Below are 18342 nucleotides of genomic sequence, written 5' to 3'. Positions count from 1 at the left end.
ATAAATAATTGTGATTTATACTATTTTTACTGGTTCCTGGTGATCCTTGTGTTAGTACCATGTATTCCAACACCAGGAAGACTCTGCAGTCTCTGGAGGGATGCAGAGAAACAGAACTCTTACAGCATGCTGCACGCTCCATCTGTCCATGCCCCACCCCCATGCACATGAGGGTGCACCTGAGCATGTCTGCCCTGCACTGAGCATCCTTAGCTCAGCGATGCAGTCTGTTTTCTTTAGGATCCATTGCCTCTACTGGCTCTTATCCACAATGCTTGCCTCTACCATCCTTCCTCCCTTCTAAACTGCTCTCTCCAGCTAAATTTTTTTTTTTTTTTTTTTTGAGTTGGAGTCTCACTCTGGTGCCCAGACGGGAGTGCAGTGGTCACTCCCGGCCACTGCAGCCTCGACCTGCTGGGCTCCGGTGATCCTTCCGCCTCAACCTTCCGAGTAGCTGGAATTACAGGCATGCGCTTTTTTTTTTTTTTTTTTAATTGTAGAGATGAGGTCTCACCAAATTGCCCAGGTGGATCTCGAACCCACGGGCTCAGGCAATCCACTCACCTCAGCCTCCCAAAGCGCAGGATTACAGGCTGAGCCACCGAGCCCGGCCTAAATTGTTCTCTAGAACAAAAATGAAAATTTCCAAAGGAACCCAAACAACAGGCACCATATATCAATTTAAAGTAAAAAGACCCTTTGCCTAAAACAAAGTTCAAATGCACAGATTTGTAAAAAGTATTTTCAGTGGGCCAAGAGACATTCTGTTTTCCTGACTTTATATCCAGTATTCCAAAAGCATTAAAATAGAAAAAAACAAGCAAACACCACTTGACTGGCAATAAGTATTATGCCCATTATGATAATACATAACTTTTCCCTAGAAGTAATGCAAACATTTGTACTATCATCTCACTTATTTTTGTCAAATCTTGAGATATGGAAAAAGACAAATATTATCAATACTTTGAGAGCAAAGCTGAGACCAAGATCCTAAGTAAGATGCCCAAAGTCACAGAAAGAGGCTTGAGTGTCTTCCTTCCTCCTGGCCCTCATTTTCTTTCCAGGAGAAAAATTATTCCAGAGTTGAAAAAAAATATTCTTCTAGTGAGCCCTTTCTGCCCCTAGTAATGATTATTAACAGACGTTTTTGGGTCTGAGCAGTGGCTCACGCCTATAATACCAGCACTGGGGGAGACTGAGGTGGGAGGATTGCTTGAGCCCGGGAGTTTAAGACCAGCCTGGGCAACATCATGACACCTCATCTATACAGAAAATCAAAAAATTAGTCAGGCGTGGTGGCAGGTGCCTGTAGTCTCAGCTACTCAGGAGGCTGATGCAGGAGGATTGCCTGAGTCCAGGAGGTCCAGGCTGCAGTGAGCCGTGACTGCAACACTGCACTCCAACCTGGGCAACAGAGTAAGACCCCAACTCAAAAAAAAAGAAAAATCTGAAGGAAGCCACCTTTATTTCATACAAAAACTTCTAGAAAGTACCCAAAACTTATAAGGAGAATACCCTCCTGTTTCTACATCACCACATGGACTCAACCCCTTTCCAAATACCTTGAAATTACTTTAGGTAAATGCACTTCACTCTTAGAGCACTTTTCATTCAGTGAAAAAAACCACAGTTCCACGACAGTATATAAAACTACCTACACACTTTCACAGAAATGACTCTGCATTAGCATGTTACAAATATCAACTCCCCGCCCACCATCTTTGGATGTCTGCTCACTTTTCTGCAAGAGACTGACTGGATTGTTTGCAGATGAATTTCATTCCATTAGGACCCGCCTCTCCCTGCTCTGCAGCTAGAGGGATTATGGCTCTTCTTCCTTCCCCTCATTGTGTCTGCTGAATCTACTCCCAATTCTTGGTACATAACATTTTAAAGTGTCCACAATGTTCTTGCTGCTTTAAGAATATCTGTGTCACTTTCCAGCCTCAATTAGTAAAATACTACAAACTTTTACAGAAAAGGAATTGGAAACAGTATTCCAAGTAGGCAGCGGAATAGGAAAAGAAAAAGCATAAAAGTGTGCATCTCTGCCCTTCTGTAAGGTCATGCTGCCTCCTCCTACAAATCTAATTAATACACATCCTCCTTTTATCCTTTTTTCTGCACCAAACATCCTGTAAAACTGGACTTACTGGTGCAAGTGGAAGGATAATGTTTAATGTGCATGGGTATATCTGAGATAGATAAGACTGCTGAGATATGTCTTGAGGGATGCCTCAGTGTTGGCAGAAGTCTAAAGAATTCATCTGGCAACATGGCGATTAAGTGGGAAACGCATAAATTAAAGCAGCTCAGGGGCAATTTAAACTTCATGACCAAGTCGGTCTGGTGCTTCGGGATGAATGTGAGCTACAAATGTAGCCATTTCCATTTCCTCCAAGTATAACTCCCCCTCACTTTTTCCCTTGCTCCCTGAGCTGTCAGCAGTTGGCTGAGAAGAAAGATGCAGGATGAGAACTGTTATGTATCCTACAGCAGGGGTCCTCAACCCCAGGCCACAAACCAGCAGCACCTTGGCCTGTTAGGAACTGGGCTGCACAGCAGGCAGGAGGTGAGTAGTGGGCCAGTGAAGGAAAGCTTCATCTGTATTTATAGCCACTGCTTGCATTACCACCTGAGCTCTGCCTTCTGTCAGATTAGCCGAGGCATTATATTCTTATAGGAGCCCAAACCCAATTGGGAAGTATGCATGTGAAGGATCTAGGTTGAGTGTTCCTTATGAGAATCTAATGCCTAATGATCTGAGATATAGCTCAGGCAGTGATACTAACACTGGGGAACAGCTGCAAATACAGATTAACATTAGCAGTGAGGTTTGACTGCAGAGACCATAATAAATCAATTGCTTGCAGACTCATATCAAAATAATAATTTCATAATAATGATCATTTCATTATATATTACAATGTAATAAAAATAAAGTGCACAATAAATACAATGTGCGTAAATCATCCCAAAACCATTCACCACAATCCATCTGTGAAAAAATTGTCTTCCACGAAACCCAGTCCCTGATACCAAAAAGGTTGGGGATCACTGTCCTATAGGACAGTCAACTCTCAGTTTTCTGAGAAAACTGGGGGTGGGCTAATTAAGCTTCCCTTTCACAATCAGGTTTGGACGTCTTTTTTCAATCAACTTCCTCACCTGTGTAGGTAATCATGGGATAAAATTTGATTTTAACTCCCTAAAACTGTCCCTATATGTCTTTTAAGTGGCAGTAGCAGTGAGCACTGAGCTCATCAAAACACAATAGAGAAAGCAGAAGTGGAACCTGGATCTCTTGCCTCCAACACATGTAGGCCAGTGCACCCACTTTCACCAGATGGAAGTTAATAATCTGGGACAAGTACTCACTTGGAATCCTAGAGTGCCAAAAAAGCATTTCTGGTGGCCAACTGTGCAAATGAGACAAGATGTTTACTTCTTACTATTTACAATATAAAACAATGCTTATTCTACCTGAAGTCAGAACATATTTTAAGAAAAAATAAAGTGCCACATTATATGAAGCCTGTGAAGTATTACATGAAATGCTTATGGATAGTTCTATTTTTAATGTAAGAAGGTAGGTGTCTAAATGATTCAGTCAATTCTAAATTATCCCTGCTAATGGAGTTGATCAATACAATGGATAGCCTGAAGTAGCAAACTATGTGGTTTAAATATGGCTCATAAACTTGCTCTATTATTGGTATATATGGTGCATTTAATCTTCTGCATGTTTAACTTAATTCGTCATTTCAGAGAAGTTGAAAATTTTAGAGGGTTATTTTGTCCAACCTTCATTTTTCATCCAAGGAAAGTTAGGCTTAAAATGTTACAGGGACTCACACAGTTGTTAAATGGAAGAGTTGGCCCTTGTCACAGTCCATTTGGACTGCTATAACAGAATACCAGAAACTGGGTGACTTACAAACAACAGAAATTTATTTCTCACAGTTCTGGAGGCTTGAACGTCCAAGACCAAGGCATCAGCAGATCTGGTGTCTGGAGAGGGCTTACTTTCTGGTTCCTAGACAGCTGCATTTTCACTGCATCCTCTCATGGTGGAAGGGGCAAGGGAGCTCTCCTGCACCTCTTTTATAAAGACACTAAATCCCATTCATGCGGGTTCTGCCCTCATGATCTAATTACCTCCCAAATTCCCCATCTCCTGTTACCATCACCTGGGGTGAGGACTTAAACACATAAATTTGGGGAGGACACAACCATTCAGTCGGTAGCAGTTCTTAAACTTAAATAAAGTGTCACATTCCAACTGACATCATGAAGGAGAACTAAAAAGACTCCATCACAAGAAGTCTGAGAACCAGTCAGTTGCCTCAGTGTCTTCCCACTCAAACCCCATTTTTAGTTCAACCATCTAACCTTATTCACTTCCCAAAATACAAGTAACAAATACCTACTGAGTACTTCCTAGAAAACTTTACTGAAAATATTGTGCCAGGCATGTTGGCTCACTCACATCTGTAATCCCAGCACTTTGGGAGGCCAAGGCAGGAGGGTCACTTGAGGCCAAGAGTTTGAGACCAGCCTGGGCAACATATCAAGACTCTGTCTCTACAAAAACAAACAAACAAACAAAAAAATTAGCCAGGTGTAGTGGCGCATGCCTATACTCTCAACTACTTGGGAAGCTGAAGTGGAGGATCACTTGAGTTCAGGGCTGCAGTGAGCCATGATCATGCTACTGCACTCCAACCTGAGCAACAGACTGAGAGCGTGTCTCTATTGGGGGGGGGGAAGAGAAGGGTTAAAAATAAAAAAAATATTGCTAGTCTAGAATAAGCAAAAGTTTTTTTTTTTTTTTTAGGTTAATAACGCAAGTAGAATTATGTAACAACTTAAAAATAAAATATGAACATTAGAAAGAGAGTTACATGTATTATCACAGATAGTAAGATTCATAGAGAATTTGTGTCCTAAACATATAAGAATTTATCCCGTTGCTGAAGAATTCCAAAGGACATTCCACAGTTTTCACAGCATTCCCTGGTAGCACATTTTAATATTTACCTCTCTTACCACCATCATAAAACACCTATTTAAAACCTGCCTACTGCAGCTTAATAGGCAGTGTTTATTCTAAATTTGCCAAAATGGGGTCAGTGAAGACATAAGCAGGGAATATAAGTGCCTCTCAAGTGTCACCCAGTGTAGCAGAAGAAAAAATTCCCAAAGACAACCTTATCCTGATACCAGCCTCAACCCTGAAATATACAAAAACATTTTCAAACAAAAAATTAAAATGATTGGGAGAGTTAGAGAAATCCTTAAGATATCTGTGAAAGAAAAACACTGCTTGAATAGAGGACCTTATACTCCACAATGAAACATCCTCATAAATGCAGCTGAGAAATGAGCCCACTTGTAACAGCACAACCAGGAGCCAGGATAATTACAATGGAAACACTTTATTTCAGATCATGAAAAGAGTTACACTTGATCTTCTTGTTAGCAGGGGCTGTGCAGACAGCAACATTTACTGTGAAATGTAAGGGCAGATAACAGCTGATTTGAAAGGGGATTGTGTAAATCTAGTTAAAGAGCAACTTTAGAAGATTATTTTCAATTATTGAGATAACATCATGGCTCTTAGAAAAAAAATGGAAAGGTTTGTTCTTTACACCACATAGAGTGTACAAAAATCTAACAAAACTGCCTGCTTTCAAGCAACAATATCAGCCAACAGTTAATAAGGCCTTACCTTCACTGTATCCCCCTTCTTGAAGTTATTTTCAATTATTTCTAGCACTTCCTCATCTCTGTGAACAAAACACTTTCAACCAGAAGAAAGAGCTTAAAAATCACCATCTTCTTTAAAGTAATTACTAAAGCTTTTACATTTCCAGGTGCCAAATATACATAACCTGGGAGATCTCGAAACTAGGGCTGGAGTCAAACAGGAACACTGCAATTTGGGGTTGATTAAAATGACACTAGCTCCACCTGCCAGAACACCTAACTGAAAACATCTGGGCCTCAGCCCCCACTCACTCCACCTTAAGTGACCCACAGGAACACCCACAGATTCCTACATTGACTAAAATATAAGCTAGACCTCCAGCTAAGTGGGATAATCTTGTTAAGTGAAATCCCTCCTTGTCATAGTCTTTGACATGCCTTGTGTAGAGAGTGTTAATGATGTTTAGGGGAGGGAGGACAAAATAAACAAAAAAAGAACCTCATCTAAAGAAAAAACATCAAACTGGGATGCAGAAAGCCCTATGCCTTCCCGACTCTATTGTTGACAAGCGATGTGACCTTTCCAAAGGTCATCTCCCTTGCTCTCCACATGTCCTCAATGTCCCAGACACTTAATACGACTCTCCCTGGACATACTGTGTTCTTTTGTGCCTCTGTCTCAGCTCTGAATGACCTTCTCTACCTGGAGAGCCCCTGTGGAACCTAGCCTAATTCCCTTCTCTACAAATAGCACCCCAACTCCCTTGTCAAAATCAATCACCCTCTCTGCTGTGTGTTCCTCCAACACTTGGCGACCACCTGCCCCTGGCCACACCGTTTGCTATCCACTGCTATCCATTTCCTCATGTAGCCTACATGCTCATATTTTAGCTGTAGGTAGCTGAGGGTTGAATGTTAGACATTTTCCTTCAAATACCTCTGTTCTTTCTACTCTGCTGACAGAGAGAGAATGAATTCTTTCATTAGATCAAGACTACTGCTGTAATAATAAGTTCTAATGCAGTTCATTAGTTTGAGGATGTATAGCATTCTAACCGTATGTTCAAGCCAAGCACCACAATCCACTCAGGCCCTGGGACAATGGGGCAGTGCCCTGCTATAGCTCAGCTACAAGAAAAATAAGCTTCAGGGCACCGATGTCTAAGAATGCACAAATAAGGCAATAGTTGTGAGCGTATTCTTAATGACTATTTTAAGGTGACAAGTTATCAAATCATTTCTAAGTCCCAATGTTCCCATTACTCAGAAGAGCAGAACAAACAGATTCTAAACTTGTAGATGTAAACAAGGTCGAGCAACAACCAGTCGAAAATCATGCAAAAGGATTTAAACTCTCATCTCATCATGGAACACAAGGATGAGGAATGAGTTCTCACTGAAAGGATGAAAAGGATATCCCAGCTGCAAGTTATCATAAGCTAGTTGGCCCGTCATCTGCCCGGCTGCAGCTGTATCCAAGTCTCAGCTCACCCAAAGAGATTCACGCTCTCATGGCGCCAAAATGAATGTCTCTCTTTAAAAAAAAAAATTGCCCAATTGAAAATAACTCTTTAATCTGCATCCTTTCAATAGAAGTGAAGTGCACTTCACCAACACAGAGCACAGGCATCTTGAATTAGCAGAGAACTATTTTTAACACATGAAGGATAAGATATGAAATTAGTTTCACGGGGAATGAGAACCTTGGAGATTATTTACTTTGCCTTAATTACTCTGACTCACCATAATTTAGCTTTCCTAGGGTACTAAATATTTCACGCTAAGATTTTGAGACTGAAGAGACAGGAGCACAAATTTGGACCAAAGGAAGTCTGCAGTAGCATCTTTAACACTGAGACACGGATGCCCCCATTGGGCACTGAAGGCCGTTGGGCACTGCTCAATGACATTTTCAGTTACTCTGCCTGTGTTGTTTTTAACCTTGGGGTCAGAACCTGTGCCCTGAAGTATGCAGGGAGCCAAACTTAATTCAGCTTCTGTTTTACTCCTCAGCCAACAATATCACCAGTGCTCACAGCTACTCCCAGCAGCCGCCAAATAGGGCAGGCAGCAACTGCCTCAAGTCAAGGAGAGAAAAGTTTAGACAATGCATTAGATATAATGCCCAGGGCAAGGGACAATGGAATCAATTCCCAATAAAGGTAACTAAGGAGATACTAGAGCAGATATTCTGTAATGGGCTCATCAGAGCATCAGTGGGAAAGAATGCACTCAGCTCCCACCAAAGCACTCACAATGAGCAGGGTCTGTCATACACAGCTGGGCACTTGCCAAAGCCCTCTCCCTTCCCCGTGGCTCTTAATCAGTTGTCCACTGGCAGACACCACAAACACAGACAGTGCATAGCAGCCGGCAGGAGCCTGAGGAGAGCAATACACGGACTGCCAGATGCAATCCAAGACTCACTAGGACCACTCACTCAATCTGTCAGTGCCCTCCAGCTCCACCTGGCATTCAGCAGTTAGGAAGGGGGAGGAGGGAGAGAGACCGAGAGAGCTGGGCCTTTTTTTTTGGTCCATGCCCATATATTCTAAATGTCACAGCAACTGGTTCCATATTACATAACTCCATTCTAGTGAGCTTAAGCCATCCATTATTTTGTCCAGTAAGTACTAAGTACTCAATACCCTAATATTCTCTTTGCTCATATTCATATATTTTTCACGCTGATGAAGTTGTGTTTTTATTTATAAGTGTTTTTTGTCCTTTTTGATTGGGTTATTGATTGACTTAAGTGATGCATATTATTCTAGCATTCTGAACCCAAATAAACACAGTAAACAAGTTCAGATATCTCCAACACTCTATCACTTCTCTACTTTGTAATCAATTTTATGTCATAGACATAAGCTTCCATGATAGGCATTTCTAATTTGATAATAATTATTAATATTTCTTTAGCATATGTATGGCTTTAAAACATACTCACATTATCATATCACTTTATCTTGTCTTCTTTTACCACTTGGCCTCTTTCCACTTGTCCCAAGAATACTCAAAAACTGCAGAGTCATTGTCCACAGGTCACCTATTCCCTTTGTCACGGCTGATTCAACTTCCTTGTTTTCTGTCTGGGTCATAGACCTTACTTGGGCCATTTATTCTTTCAGTCATTTTTACAGTTCTCAGGTGAGTCTCTTCAACACCACATCTCAATTTCAATACTCCACATTGTATTGCTTCTTTTGTATTATCCTTTAAGATAAAATCAAGCAAGTTGCTACGGATAATTTCTATTTGGGGAGAGAAGGAGCACCATGGAGCACAATGTGGTAGAAAAAGGGGTTCGCCGGGCTTGGTGGCTCAGCCTGTAATCCCGCGCCTTTGGGAGGCTGAGGTGAGTGGATTGCCTGAGCCCATGGGTTCGAGACCCGCCTGGGCAGGTGATACCTCATCTCTACAATAAATCAAAAAATTAGCCAGGCATGGTAGCGTGCACCTGTAGTTCCAGCTACTTGGAAGTATGAGGTGGAAGGATCGCTGGAGCCCAGCAGGTTGAGGCTGCGGTGGCCAAAAGCGGCCACTGCACTCCAGTCTGGGCAACAGTAAGACTCCAACTCAAAAAAAAAAAAGAAAAGAAAAAGGGGTTCAAAATTATTGTTTCTTCCCCTTACCAGCTATGACAGTAGACAAGTTACTAAATCTCTGTCTTGGTTTCCTCTTATTATTGACATAAAAAGGGTGTCATGAGGATTAAACAGAATGTCCTATATGTCTTGAAAAACTCAAACGTTAACCATAGCACTGAGATCTTCTGCTAGACTTCTATTTAAATGCTCTTCTCATTCACATTAATGAAGGCTACTCTAGCCCACATCACCTCTCTGCCATTGGGTCCCTGCAAGTGTGTGATCCCAGTGAGTTTCCCCATTCACTTCTCAAAAGATGGCCAAGGCACACCAGGTGCTGCCATCCCAGAAATCACTGAATTCTAAGTAAATTGTTTCCACTCAATTCAACCGCAAGGGTTTCCGAAAACCTACAGCTGAGAGCAGAGTAAGTGTACTAATGGCCATCAGCTTCCAGCACTCCCAATTATGCTTAACTATCTGGTTTTCACATCCTATATTGGAATGAGGACGAGGACAGTGATAGACTAACTGCAGAGCAAGCGTGTGTCAGCAACACGATACAGGTGGGCACTCAGGAGCTCCCAAACAGCCTAACTCTAGGCCATCACCCACCAAGCTCTAGGCTTGCAGCTGCTAGAATACATTCCTTTCCATCTTTTTCTCTTTACCTTCCTGGTGGAACATTTTTAAATCACAGGAGCTTTGATTAACCTCAAGTGATGTCACTTCCAATTTGTCCTGCTCAGAGAAATTGTGACATCTGAAATTCTGCTTTAATTCCGAAGCCTTCATTTAAAGATTCAGAGGCTTAAAAAAAAGAAAAAGTTCACAACAGGCGGTTGAGGTATATCAACACATAATTGGCAAAAGTGTTTCATAGCTTAGATGGCTTATGTAAAATGCAAAATGGGCATACCTTTTGATCCAGCAATTCCTCTAATAAGACTTTACCCAAATGAGATTATTGTCCAAGTGTAAAATGGTGTACATACAAGTATTTTTAGTGTAGCAATGATTTTTAGAATTAAAACTTGCAAGTAAATGTCTATCAGTAAACACAGAGTAAACTCTAAAGCACACCATTAGCAGCCTATTCAGCAAGGCATTTCGTCCTTCTTTTCTAAGAGAACTCTAGTTTTCCAATTCATGATGTTTGAACAGGATTAGCATAAACATCCACCCAAATCTGAGACAAGCAGAAAATGGCATTCCCCTGGTCACATGACCTAAGATGGTCTAAATAAAAGGACACTCGGGCGTCAAAGATGCAAAGCTCTCTTTCTCTGGATGGTGAATGTGCCCCTCGTGCTGCAGCAATTTTGCTACCATGAAGTACATGGAAAAGAGTAGGAAATAGAAAATTATAAAGAAAGAAATCCTAAGTCCTGATTAAATCATGCCTGAAGCCCCTACTCACTGAATAATATATTCTTATTATGTATGCCAGTTTTCTCTGGGAATTGTATTGCTTACAATGAAAGGCATCCAATAAAAGCATTAGTCATTAGAAATGTATTTATTTATTAACATGGAGAGTGGCTCATGACACGGTAGAAAAAAATTACATTTATGCACAGACAACAGAAATGCTATTTATTTAGAATTTTATCTGTATATATGTGAATGAGAGGAGAGGGAGTGAGGGAGAGAGAAAGAGAGACAGAGAGAGAGAGAATCCAAGCGATTGACTGACTCTGAGATATATGCCTGGAGGAATTTTACTAAAATGTCAACAATGGTTATCTTCAGTAGAATTTCTAAGAAATTTTTCTTTCCTTTTTCGTATTCTTCTATATTGTTTGCTCTTATGCAACAACTCACATTTTTGTGGGGGGAAAATAAGCTTTTAAGAACTGGCTATTTACTGATTGTGTCTCCAGTGTAAAATAAATAAATTGCCTCTATCCCTCTCCAAACTTAAGTGTTCCAGGAGGGGGGAAAAAAAATCAAAGAAACTAGCCAGGCACTCAAAATATTATTTCATTATGAAAGTCCATGATGAAGCAATGAAACCACTTTCAGATCTGAATTTATACACGCAGAAAGAGAAATACAGCCAGAGGTACCTAAGTGCCTTTCTAGAAGAGTGGAAATAACATTAGTCACATGAAACATCTTCTTACAGAAGCTGAACTCTTTGTATCCCGAAATGAGAGAATCCTGGTGGGGGGGGGAAGGCAGAGACACAGGCTGCATCCAGAAAGAGCAAGAACCATCAAGACTGCAAAGCTGCAGAAAGGTGGCTGGTTTTGAGAGTTGTCATGTCGGGTAGAGGTAGATGGTCTCTCCCTTTCTCCCTGACTGCTACAGAACACCCACACCCTTTTTTAAGGGATAAATTCCCAAAGACCTATCATGCCCTCAGGAGTGAAGCCTTATTCTAGTCATTCGAGGTTCTCCAAAGATAAGTTTCAAGCAATCTAGAAGACTAGATGTTTTCTATGATCCATTTCAGTGCTAAAATTGTAATTTAATAAACACATTACATAAACTTTGTGGGGAGAGAAGCTTATTTAAGAGGTTTTCATACACCATGGGTTAAAGACATCTAAATGCTATAGATTCAGGCTGGAAGTGAAAGGTCTAAAAAGTATCACTGGGTTAGAAATACCTACCAAAAGCAAACAAAAAACAGAAGTCAAAGATAAAACCCTTGATTTGTTTCTTGATGATTTTTACTATAGCTTGTAGAATCTTCCAAAAAAGGTCTCAAAAACGCTGGCTTCTAAATCAGTTCATTGGTGTGAACATCTCTTTAAAGTAACAGTAATCATATCAGGTAACTGCAATGATACTAGGATGGTTTGTTTTACAAATAATTTCCAGCACTTACTTGTTGCTTTTACAATAAATCACTACACTACTTACATTGTATTTTTATTATATTGTCATTATTCTAAGTCAGGCATTATTTAATTCTGGGAAAGTCACAATACTCCAAGAAAGAAAAGAAGTGAAAATAAACAACTATCAAATTGTCTGTATTACATATTGTAATCAAGTTAAAGACACATTTCCAGAAAAAGCATCCCTCCCACTCAAAATTACAAGTGTGCACTAGGTTATCCATTTGTTTATTCTATGTCTAGTTCTAATTCACTCCCACCTAGATGGACTGTTGGCAGCCTTCATTTTAAAGGGCATCAGAATGGGAAAGATGACAAAAATGAGTACTTCTCATATTTCAGTTCCAATAAGAATCCTTTATAGACTATCTTTAGTATTTGCATCAGTAGCTTGAGATGGGCTCAAGTAGCTATACTTTTAACAAGCATCCTAGATAAATCTTTATAATAGAGTATGGATCACCCTTTGGGAATAGTGATGCAGATAATTACAAGGTGATTTAATCACTTACAGATATTCAAACCTGATTATATCAGGTTCTACTCTTCTCCATATCTATGGTCATTGTTCTTGTCCATTGTTCTTGCCACCATCTATCCCTGGACTTGACAATAATTCAAGTTGTCCAGGCGAGGTGACTCACGCCTGTAATTTCAGCACCTTGGGAGGCCAAGGCAAGAGGATCACTTGAAGCCAGGAGTTGGAGATCAGCCTGAGCAAAATGGCGAGACCTCGTCTCTACCAAAAATAAAAAAATTTAGCTGAGCATGGTGGTGTGTGCCTGTAGTCCCAGCTACTTGGGAGGCTAAGGCAAAAGGATTACCTGAGCCCAGGAGGTCGAGGCTGTGGTGAGCCACGATCATGTCGCTGCACTCCAGCCTGGGCAACAGAGTGAGATGCTGACTAAAAATAATAATAATAATTTTCAAGTTGTTTCTCTTGCTTCCAGTCTTGCCCTCTCTAATTACTTCTCCAGAGACTTGCCAGAAGGATCTTATATATACAAACCAGACCATATCCCATCCCTTAAAACCCTTCAATGATTGTTTAATGGGTACAGCGTTTCTTTTTGGAATGATGAAAATGTTTTAGAATAGATACAGATGGTAGCTGCACAACATTGTGAATATACTAAATGCTACTAAAATTGTTCACTTTACAGTGGTTCATTTTATATTATGTGAATTTTACCTCAATTTTTTTTTGGGGGGGGGAGTTGAAGTCTCACTCCATCATCCAGGTTGGAGTGCAATGGCACATTCACGGCCACCCTAGCATTGACCTACTGGGTTCAGGCAATCCTTCTGCCTCAGCCTTCCAAGTAGCTGGAACTACAGGCGCGCACTACCATGTCCAGCTAATTTTTTTATTTATTGTTGAGATGAGGTCTCGTCAAGTTGCTGAGGCTGTTCTCAAACCTGTGGGCTCAGGCAATTCTCTCAACTGGGCCTCCCAAAGTGCTGGGATTACAGACTTGAGCCACTGTGCTCAGCCACACCTCAATTTTTTTAAAGGCAAAGGAAAACAAAAACAAAAACCCTTCAGTGGCTCCCCACTGTACCTAGGATAAAAATGCCAAGTCCCCACCATGGCCTAGTAGGCCTAGCACAATGAGGTCCTAACCTCCATCTCAGAAACCTCACTCCCTGCCACTGTCCACTCTCTCTCTCCAGTCACACTGGCCTTCTTTCAGCTTCCAAAAGCCAAGCTCTTTCTCACATGTAGGGACCTGGATAACTCCAATCACGCTTCAGATATGAATTCTAAGCTCCCCTCCGATACAGGCCTCCCCTGAACACTTCACCCTCATTATGCCCTTTCAGAGAAACCTGGTGTTTTCAACGTACTTATCATTAGCTCCAATTACATAATTACTTTTGTGTTTATCTGTCTGATGTCCTTTCCAGTAAACCGTAGACTCCCAGGAGGACAGGAATGGTGATTATTTTGTTCACCACTGTGTTTCCAGCACCTAGTGAGAACTTGGCACAATAAATCCCTATTCATCTGGCACAATGAATATCTAGCATGCTTTTTCCAAGAACCTTTAATCTCTACTGCAAAATGATTACAGAGCTAGGTGACAAAATTATATGAGACTTAAAATATACGTGTCAAAATTATTCTAAAATTCAAAATAACTAGACGAGAAAGATCAGAAACCACTTGGAATCCACACAATATAAAATGCATTCGCCAAGCACAGAAAACAGCTCCTCTAACTTCTATAGCAACTGCTTTGTGTTACTTGATAGAATCAAGTCCCTAATGCTCTAGAAAATTCCACTTAAAAACTCTCTCCTCATGCCACAGCACATTACTGAGTAATAAGGAAAGAAGCAGGGTGTACATTTCTGCAAAAAGATACAATTGAAACTGGTAAAAGACAAGAATTCAGAAGGATATCACAAGAAGCTGTTAGCTGCTCTCATAGGCGTGACTTTCTTGAAGAAAAACATATAGAGTACTGCCAGAAAATAAGGACCCTGAACTCAGTCAGTTCAGAGAGATAAAGAAAAAGGAAAACAGAAGGGAAACTCACATAAGAGCAGGCGTAATTGGTGTTTTGTTACTAAACAAATTGATCTTTGGTGATTATAGGTGTGCAAGTGATTTATTTTTTCCAATCTTGCACTTGTATTAACTAGAACCCTAATTTGTTCATGAGGCTGGAGTGTGTCTTAATTACTTGCCTTCAAAGCTTATGCCCATTTGACATAAGCTTATTTCTTTTCCATTGTCAGCTCACTCGGAGCCGCCTAATCCACAATCCTTCCACCCAGCACTCACCATTTCTGATCATTATGGAGAGTAAAGGCAAGCGATGGCCTTACAGGCAGGCTTCAGAAAGATCTGTCTGTTCATAACTGTGTGCACCACCAGCCCACAGCACATTCCCCAGCCCTACTCCCACTTCAAGGGCAGGAGAGCACGAGGACTTGAACACTCAAAATGCCCATGCCACAGGCTATTTCTCCATATTTATGTTCTTCTTTTACCAAAGCTCTGAATTTTCCAAAGCCCCAGGTCTGCAGTCCTGGTGGTGATTTGCATGGCTGCCAATTTTAAGAATACCCCCATGTGTGCTGCAATGCCTAAGGGTGCTGCCCCTGGCATCTGAGGATGGAGCACCCACCACTGGGTTGTGGACATGCCTTTGGAACATCTTAGTTGGAGTTAGATGTAAGGCATTTTCTTAACAGAGGCTCCAGCTCCCAGGTCCCTCTGCCTGGCTAGGGCCCCATGGAGAAAGGGTGAAGTCACCATGGGGCCAACATGGTAGCGACTGACAACACCACATTCCAGCAGAGGACAGACCCTGAGCAGTCACCACACTGCACCACTGCCGTCCCCAAGGATTTCAAGTTACGCTTTGTACCTCCTTCCATAAGGCAGTGTGTATGACTACTACCATGGTGGCCCCCCCAGTTTTGCTCCCTTGACAGTCTTAATTTGCTTTATATTTGAAGATGCTACTTGAGTTCTGCTTCCATCTTCCCAAAGTATTATTCTATTAACACTCTCCCAGTTGTTTTTGTTATGGAACCACATATACTTCCACAAGGAGATAAGGTGGAGAAACCCGATAATAATATAAAAAATATCCTTATGCAGGAAAGTAAAGTGCCAGCAAAACCAAACCCTTGTGAAGTAGAAGTCTGACCTGTAAGCCACAAAGCACCTTCAGGAGTGAGTCATGAAACCAATATGTTAGTATAGTGAGGGTATTATACATAGAGATGAAGTAAGAACTGCTGGCAGAAAACAAAGCGAATGGTTAGCAAATAAGGGTTTGAAGGATAGAATGACAAACAGATTGCCAAATATATGTGTCAAAAGGAAACTGGTACTTGTAAAACCAGAGAGCAGAAGGGAATGAAGAGCCAGTGAAAGGATGGAGATTCCTAGTGGCAGGGATGAGATGATAAATGCAAATACCTTCTACCCCAATGGAGCTAGCAAGATCATTTGCAGTGGAGGAAGCCAGGATGCCAGAAAAGAAAAAAACCTCTTCAAATGTCCACGCTGTGAGAAACTGGGGAATGTCAAACTAGGCAAATAGAAATCTCTTCAAGTATTTTCCACTAAGGAAGCTTCAAGAATTGATTACTCAGGTGATGGAAGTGCAGAGAGCCTAACATGAGATAGTGAAGTATGCAGAGATTAGCACAAGCAGGAAGCTCATCTTCCTTGGGCTATGGCAAGAGGTGGTGCTGCTGGAGTCTGTGGGCCAAGTTCACTAGTGAGTAGCTACAACCAAAGAAGGTCTGTGGAGCACGAGCTGTGCTGCAGAGGAGAGATTCCCAATGCCAGAGATGTTGCCCAAAGACAGGAAAAAGACAAAAATATCCGACTTTGCCCTTCTCCCTGCCATCTCCCACCAGTGCCTCCCATGAGCAGAGCATAGCCATGCTGACTCGGAGATCTGGGAAAGCAGCCAATGGGGGACGATGCCCCTCTGATCCAGAGAGGAAGCAGAGAGAGCAAGGAACGTTGCACCTGATGAAAGAGGAAAGGACAGAAATGTTGGTGAAAGGAAGAGGAGTTACCGTGAGCTTTACTAGGCAAGCTTTCTTTGCAACAGGCATTGCTTTTTAAAAATTTCCTTATCATCATACAATGGTCACAAAGGAATAAGTAAAGTCGAAGTTCTACCTTGTGGAACAGCTTACTGATCTTACTGACCTTCCTACCACATGCAAGTGGCTGCTGATGCCACTCTACAGAATCCAAGTTGCAAAGGGGTCAAGGACTTTATTCTGCATTACACTTTCTTCAGTTACGGTTAAGGCAGGACCAGTTCAAACAGGTGAAAAATAATTTTTTAAAATTTCTCAACTAAAAAACGCCCTGATTTTAAAAAGAAAAAAAACCCACAAATGCTGCCTAAAAGTAAACACACACACACACACACACACACACACACACACACACACACACACACGCAAACACACAAGTAAAAGTGAGGCAATCTGAACAAGATTTGGATTGTATCAATGTCAATACCTTAGGAATGAGACTATATACTACAGTTTTGCAAGATGTTATCTTTGTGGGAACTGGGTACAGGGTACACAGAATCTCTCTGTATTATTTCTTATAACTACATGTGAATCAACAGTTATCTGAAGATGAAAAGCTTAATTTAAAAACATCATAAGTATGTGCATGATATCCTAAATTAACAAGGCCTCCTCCTTCCCACTATGTTTAACCCATCGTGTCCCTCTCTTAAAATAGCATGCTCAGTGTTTCTACTGTCATGACTCTTTGTTCTCCCTGCCAAGCAAAGCTCAGTAAGCTCTTTGCTGACCCTTTTCCACAACTTCTCATAATTTGGTCTTCTCTTTGTCACCGACTCAATGCCACTTTTGCAAAAATATGATGGTGTCATATTTATTCATCTTTCACATTTCTGACTACTGAGCAAGCCAGAATATTAATAAACATACATGGGACAATGAGAAGCCTGCCTTATTGTATATTATCTAACAAGCTTTCACCTGCTCATTTCATAATTAAGCATTTAATTTAAAACAGCTCTCCTTACGGATTTATCCTTTCTTTCTAGCACTCTCTGTACCCCTTGATCTCCTTTGGGAGCTGGAAGCCTAGAAACCGGCAGGAAAAATTGCAGTCAAGAGCCTGGCATTATGACAGAACAAGAGGGGAAAAAAAAAAAAACCCCAACCCAGCTACCACTCATTCACTTAGCTAAAATATAGGCTATCAGAGCAGCAGGGAAAACAATAGATATAAGTGCATGCAGAGTCATGCTAGGTCTTCCAGAAACTGATGGTGGATGAAAATCACCTCTTGGCCACGAGCAAGGGGGAAAAAATCACTATTCATCATAAAATGTTGCACCACAGATCTCTCGCCAACTCTCCTTCTCCACAAATCCTTCCTGTTAAATATAACTTTCTTCCTTTAATGATCTAATAGTGAATTATTTATATTCTTCAATTTATTCTTCCTTCTTCTTTTATTTATGCCCAGAATACTACTACTTAACTCTAAATAGCCTGACCAAGATAATAGACCAGACAAAGGATTCCCAGCCCTTCCAGGGGCACCAAGTCAAGATAAGGGAATGGGGCAGTGAGCTAAGTGACCATATAGCACCAGCCTCTATGTCGTGCTGACTTTTCTGGACAGCGATCCATCTCAAATCTGTTCCTGTATTTCT

The sequence above is a fragment of the Carlito syrichta genome, unplaced genomic scaffold (assembly GCF_000164805.1).
Source record: "Carlito syrichta isolate Samal-C Ts95f unplaced genomic scaffold, Tarsius_syrichta-2.0.1 Scaffold304604, whole genome shotgun sequence".
NCBI lineage: Eukaryota > Metazoa > Chordata > Mammalia > Primates > Tarsiidae > Carlito > Carlito syrichta.
This window is presented reverse-complemented; position numbering follows the sequence as displayed.